Here is a 6,366-nt window from a genome sequence, read left to right as displayed (position 1 = left end):
ACCATCTTGAATTGTACAAAACAAAGATGGGGTGTAAAGCTAAAAAATAATTTAAAAATTGCTGGGACTGAAGGACAGGGCTTCCTCTTTTTGTCACCAAGTTTGCTTTCTTGCAGGCTGCTAGAAATCTGATAATTTCCAGAAGAGATTTGAAACCAGGCAGAGGGGTTGCATGAAATTAGGCCAAGAATCATATATAGTTCTGGAGCTGCATTTGATCTATGGAAAGAAAAGGCGATTCATTATTTGCACTATATAATTCATTTTTTATTAATTAACATGTTCTGTTTTAAATAATATATTTTAATAGTTCTTCAAATAGTAATATCACTGAAACAGATTTCTGTATTTGCAGAGTACATACAGTATTAACCATAAAGGCTGATATGATACCAGATGTTGGAACTTTTGACTTCTAGAATTTCCTTGAGGTTAAAGATAGGGGACTAATGAAGTGAAAACATTGCAGCAAGATAAGTTTTTACTTGTCTGCTTAGATAAATTTTTAGCATCAAGAAAAATGGCAGAAATTTACAGGTAGCCCTCTTTTAGCAATCACAATTGGGACTGGCAACTCAGTTGTTAAGCAGTCACCAAGTGAAATGACCTTATTTCAACTTTTCTTTGCTTTGTTGACCTGCGAGGATTGGTTGCAAAGTTACTTTTTCATCACTGTCCTAATTTCAAACATTCACTGAACAAGACAGTCACTAATAAATGTATTTTTTTCCTCTGATTGTTAAACAGGGATAGAACAACTATCCTTTAGAATAGGTTAGGTTTCCTAAATTCTCTGACAAATAGACTCATTTGCTAATTATAGGTATGTAAATTATCCCAGTGTTGGATTCCCCCTCCCAAGAAAAGCTATCTAGACAAACATAGAACTATGTTTTTTTAAGGTATAACCTGTAATATGCCTTAAAACTACCTTCATTGCTTTATGGAGTAGAAACTTGCTGTTTCCTTTTTCTTTTCTCATTTTTAGTGGTATTACAGTTCTCCAATTTTTCTTTCTTTATGATTTGATAGAATGGAGACAGCTAAATAGGTGTTATCATGAGTAAAGACAATGTCATAGTATTTTAGGAAAGTGCACCATAGAATCAATCATTTGTTTATCTTGTTGAATATTGTCTATTCAACAATATTCAACAAGTGACAGTAGCAATCCAAAATCTTATGTGGCTGTTTTTTTCATCATATGCTGGTGGATGAAGTCTGATGATTATCTGAGTACAAAAGAGGCTATTTCATTGAATTGAGACCCCTCCGTAGTTTCCATTTTAGCTTGAACTACTTTAGCATAAGCTTGGACTAATTGTCTTTTCTAGTATCTTGCCATTCTGTTTTTATGATGTCCAGCCTTTTGACTTTAGAAACTCCTAGAGAATTTCTTTGTGTTTAATGTATTGTGATAACTTATGATAATTTAATGATAAATGCAGAAGGAGTCAGGGATTATCAGCTAAAAACTGCATGTTGACTATGAGTAAAAGATTTTGAAAAAAGCAGGTACAAAGAAGGGAAAGCTTAGAGAATGAGTGTGCAATGTTTTGGCTTGCCTGAGCTGCATTGAGTGAAGAGGAATTGTCTTGGGCCTCGTATACAATATATAATACAATAAATCACACAATGTAAAAGTTTACAATCTTGTAGGGCCACTTTACTAGCTGTCTAGGGCCTCAGGTGGCCCATAGGCTGTGGATTGGATACACCTGACTTAGAGACTTGACAGGTGCTGCTTGGTTTGGAAAAAAGACTGAAAGATAGTTTGAGCTACTTGTAAAGTACAACTTCTTAAGGTTGACCAAGAGCTTTTATGCCACAGTTGCACTAATTCCAATTATTTCTTTGCAACTGGGTGCTATACATGAACCAGTTGAGGACTGATGGTACCGATGATCATTGGAAAGGTTGCCTACTTTTGAAGGGTTTGTTCTCTGAGTTGTAATGATACTCTTTAGGAGATAACCTCAGTTGAATGTATTGGTTATTGTGTAAATTGAAAGACAATTCTTGACCCACTCAAAGGTAAGACTAGATCATCTTATGGAAGGTAATTATTTTTTCTCCCTCTCTACCACCCCTTCTCTCTTGATCTGAGTTCAGAAGGAATAACTCTTGTCCTACCTTTTGTGCTGGTGACAGGGAGCCACAATTCACACCCAGGTACTAACAATAGCTCTAAATTATCAAAGCTTCTAAACTCCCATTTTTTACAGATAACTGGAATCAGCAGTTGGGCAACCAGGTGGTGAATCATGTGAAGGGTTGGGGTCCATGGCCTGCTTATAGCTTTCGTAGACTTCAGTGAAGCCTCAGTCCTCAATTTTATGAGGGGTCTCAATTCAACTCTGATGGCTGCAATCCTCTTTTATAATGGATTCTTGTTGGCAAGAGATTTGACCTGGATTCTGTGAGAAAATTCACAGTGCTGGATCACACATAGTTGTCAAGTAATTAGCCACTAGTTGCTTTTTCACTGTACCATCAACTTTTTCTCCTTAAGTTGTAAACTCTGCTGTAGAATAGCCCCATTAATTTTATCCCAAGAAGTATATGAGGCCTAGATTTTAGGAATCAGGAGTTCAGATCTTTCACTAAACCATGAAACCCACTGAATAATTTTGTTCAATAACCACTCACTGAAAACGCACAGGGTTGTTACGGGGCTCTACTAATACTGTGATATACTGCCCTGGGCAAGGTAAAATTTTACCTTTTATGTTTGACCTATTGTGTCCCAGAAGGCTCCATTTTATTCCTTGTGCTGTTGTGTATTTACAGAAAAACCCAAGACATTTTCCTGAGTTTTGTATTGAGATGCCATCAGTACAATCTCAGCCTCACTGCTCCTTGCCTTCTCACTCCAAGGATTAAGCCAATTTTCTGAATTTGTACACTTTATTGAATCATAAACTAACCTAAACAGACTAAATTGGTCCAACTTACTAAAGTACAAAGAACAACATGGACAACCAGGGCTTTTGTAAATGCTGTCACTAGGTCTTTAACTAACCCGGAGGTCTCCAAACTTTGCAACTTTAAGACTTGTGGACTTCCAACTCCCAGGGCGCTGAAGTCCACAAGTCTTAAAGTTGCAAAGTTTGGGGACCCCTGAACTAACCCAAGTGAAACATAGAGCACAAAGGCATCCAAACACTGGTGGTGAAGAGAGAAGCAATGGCTCCGTTGGAGAGGAAGAGAGGGGAGCATCTTTTTGTGTCTGGCAACAAGAAGGAAGTTCTTTTATCAGTAGGCTGTTCCGCCACTGCTTTCACCCATAATCTTTAGAAAGACAAAAATCCTTTGACACTTAATTTCCATAAGCATTTTGCTGGTACATGTTGTAGTTCAGTCTTTGGCATTGTGGCCCATTACATTTATAAGGAGAGCCTTATGAATTTTGTGTAGTGGTTAAACATTAGGCTGGAACCCGGGGTATTATGCGTTCTAGTCTCACTTTAGTCATGAAGCCAGTTGGGTGCCCTTGGCCACTCACTCTCTTGCGGCTCTAGGAATCTTGACAAGAAAACTGCAGAGAGTTGCCTGCAGTTGCCAAGAATCAACACTATAGAGGCACACACACACACACACACACACACACACACACACACTCTCCAGAAGTGGTATTCAGCAGATTCTGACCAGTACTGGAGAACCGGTAGCTGAAATTTTGAGTAGTTCAGAGAACCGGCAAATACCACCTCTGACTGTCTCCGCCCCCATCTATTCTCTGCCTCCCGAGTCCCAGCTGATTGGCTGGGTCTTCTTTTGTTGCCCTGCATAGGAGAACGGAGCTGGAAAGCAGGTTAGTGGGGTGGGGAGGGAATGGGGATTTTGCAGTAACTTTCCCACAGGAGTGGAGAGAGAATGGAGATTTTACAGTATCCTTCCCCTGCCATGCCTACCAAGCCACACCACACCCACAGAACCAGTAGTAAAAAAAATTTGAATCCCATCACTGGCACATAAACACACAAAGTCAAGGTAAAACAAAATCAGTGTAAGCTGCTTTAGAACTGGAAGTCTTATAGACCTCAGATAGTCACTAAAACCTTTTTTGCAAACTTTCTCAAGATCATACTGCTGAAATTCTGTAGCAAACTCTCAAGCAAAAGCAGCATCCTTTTTCATGAATTTTCAGTGGGGGGAAAAAAGAAAATTGGGGAGAAAAAGAAAATTTCAGTTGGTTTTTCAGTTAGATTAATTAAACATCCTTTAAAGTGGGAAATCTCCCATAATTGTTTTGATATTGCTTTTAATAATAATGTAGTTTAGAAATTTTTATTAAAACTTCCCGAAAGAGAAAAATTGCTCGCTCATTCCTCCCCTTTCTTAGCACTTATTTAGTACACTGACATTAGGCAAGCTATAATTTAAATATTTCTAACAACAAAATAACACATAGAAACAATATCGTTAGAATAATATTTATTGAATAAGTGATTTGGGATTGATTGAGAACCAAGTACGGGATCCAAAAGTACTCCATATACTCACCCATGAGATTCAGTTTGAACTGGGAGAATTGAAGTTGAGCACTCCAACTCTCTAACTAGAAAACTGAAAGTATATTGTTTTAAAAACTTTACTAACAAAGCAAACAAAATAAGAAAAAATGCAACAACTCTTAAATTGGAAGAATGCTTTGTATTACTCAGTTCTGATCATGAATGTTCTCTAAAGTGAGAGTGTCCTCTTGTGGTCTCTTATGGTATATCATTTTGATCAACCAAAAAAAAAATGTAGTCCACTAATCTTAAACTATTTTCTCCAAGTAGGATCTAGTGGTTATTCTCATTAAAGCCATTGTAAAGTGCCACTCTTGTGTAGCCAGAATTTTTTTACGATAATAATTCTTGTAGTATATTGTTCATCAATTTACTGTTGTCCTGTGACATTTTTTTTCTCAATGCCTTTACTTGTATGAAGCTGCCAGTGGAGTATGTGGAGATTTCAAACGGCATTTCAACTATTGGGCCATTTTTTGGTCTGCCTCTCTGCTGCAGTCTTCATGACTTGTGAAAGCTATAAGAAATTTTAGAAGGCAAATATGGTGGCGAGACAATGATTATTTTGAGACCTAAAGAGAAAGAAAGACGGAATTACAGTGTAAAAAATTTCCCAATTGTGCTTGGGATTTTCAACTTTAGAGCTGTTTTACAATTTCTGTACCCTTGTGCTTTTAAATGAATGGATATCAGCTTCTCTTAGATATTTTATTGTTGCATTATCTAACTTGTTTCATGCTGCTGTTTTGATTAATTATATTTCATATTTGTTCAAAGATATTATATTGCAAATCAGTATAGAACAGGGGTCTCCAACCTTGGCCACTTTAAGACTGGTGGACTTCAACTCCCAGAATTCCTCAGCCAGCTTGCTGGCTGAGGAATTCTGGGAGTTGAAGTCCACCAGTCTTAAAGTGGCCAAGGTTGGAGACCCCTGGTATAGAACATTTTAAATAAATATAAAAATAGTCCTATGGTCAAAGCCAGAAATATTTTTCTGTATTTATTACAAGTGGTAGAAATATTAAAGCTGTTTTCTTTCTTTCAAATTTAAAGAGTGTTCAAACACATTCTAACCAATGCTAAGCAGCACCATGTAAGGATTTTTTCTTCTTTTCATTAATTATGATTTTTGAATGATAAAAGAAGCAATGTAAAACAAAGGAAATTAAAAATGGAACCTAATAGCATCTCTAAAATTTTGTACTTAAATCAAAGTCATTATACAGTTAAAGCCTCTCATAGAGGCCTGGCTACTTTTATAGATTCATTTAAACTCTAAATCTAATTGTCATGTAAGTCATTTTTATTCTTTCTAACGAAATTATATAATGAGCTTAGGATTTTGTCTGGCTATCATAAGAATAATTGTTTGAAAACAAAATGGAACAAAATCAAGCTGGAGACAGAGGCCAAATAGAAGAAGATTAATATAAAAATAGCCTGAATCTGGGCCAGAGATTGCAGAGGGGGGAGAAATCCAGAATTCCCCCCACAATGCATCCTTATGGGAAAGCAATTGCTCAGTGGCTCAGAATGTAGCTGATTACTCCGCTTTAAGCTGTTTTTCCTGGTCACCTGACCCAGAATGGAAGCACCCCGGGGTTGGAAAGAATTCCAGGGGCTTTGTCAAAAATATTGAAACTGTTGTATTTCTGGATTGATGTTATTGTATTGTTATTGTTCATGGTTCCATCAAAATTAATTTAACTTTTTTATTTGTTGAATTGTCCTGTGAAGAGTTGGCCACAGCAAGTTGGCCATGGGGACTTGGCCATGACATTCTGTACATACTGGTAGCTACATCCATATTTTCTTGGCAATAATATGCAGGCATGATATTCTTCCG

The 6,366-nt window shown here is 37.1% G+C and overlaps 1 long non-coding RNA gene across 3 annotated transcripts in view; it reads right to left on the bottom strand.

Annotated features, from left to right (window-relative positions):
- Positions 1–3,112: 3,112 nt before the first annotated feature.
- The window catches only part of LOC148130891 (uncharacterized), a 32,090-nt gene continuing 28,836 nt past the window's right edge, over positions 3,113–6,366 (bottom strand). For 2 of the 3 annotated variants that reach the window (XR_015749426.1, XR_015749428.1), the window contains one exon: positions 4,423–5,034. This is a non-coding gene — a long non-coding RNA (uncharacterized LOC148130891). Of the gene's footprint in view, positions 3,786–4,422; positions 5,035–6,366 lie in introns of those variants that run through there. The other variant, XR_015749427.1, reaches the window with a different exon arrangement.

The sequence above is a fragment of the Notechis scutatus genome, chromosome 4 (genome assembly GCF_049901735.1).
Source record: "Notechis scutatus isolate UNSWTSFEM ecotype Mainland chromosome 4, rNotScu1.2, whole genome shotgun sequence".
In the NCBI taxonomy this organism is placed as follows: domain Eukaryota; kingdom Metazoa; phylum Chordata; class Lepidosauria; order Squamata; family Elapidae; genus Notechis; species Notechis scutatus.
The sequence above is the reverse complement of the archived record's forward strand: the minus strand, read 5'-3'. Positions and strand labels throughout refer to the sequence as shown.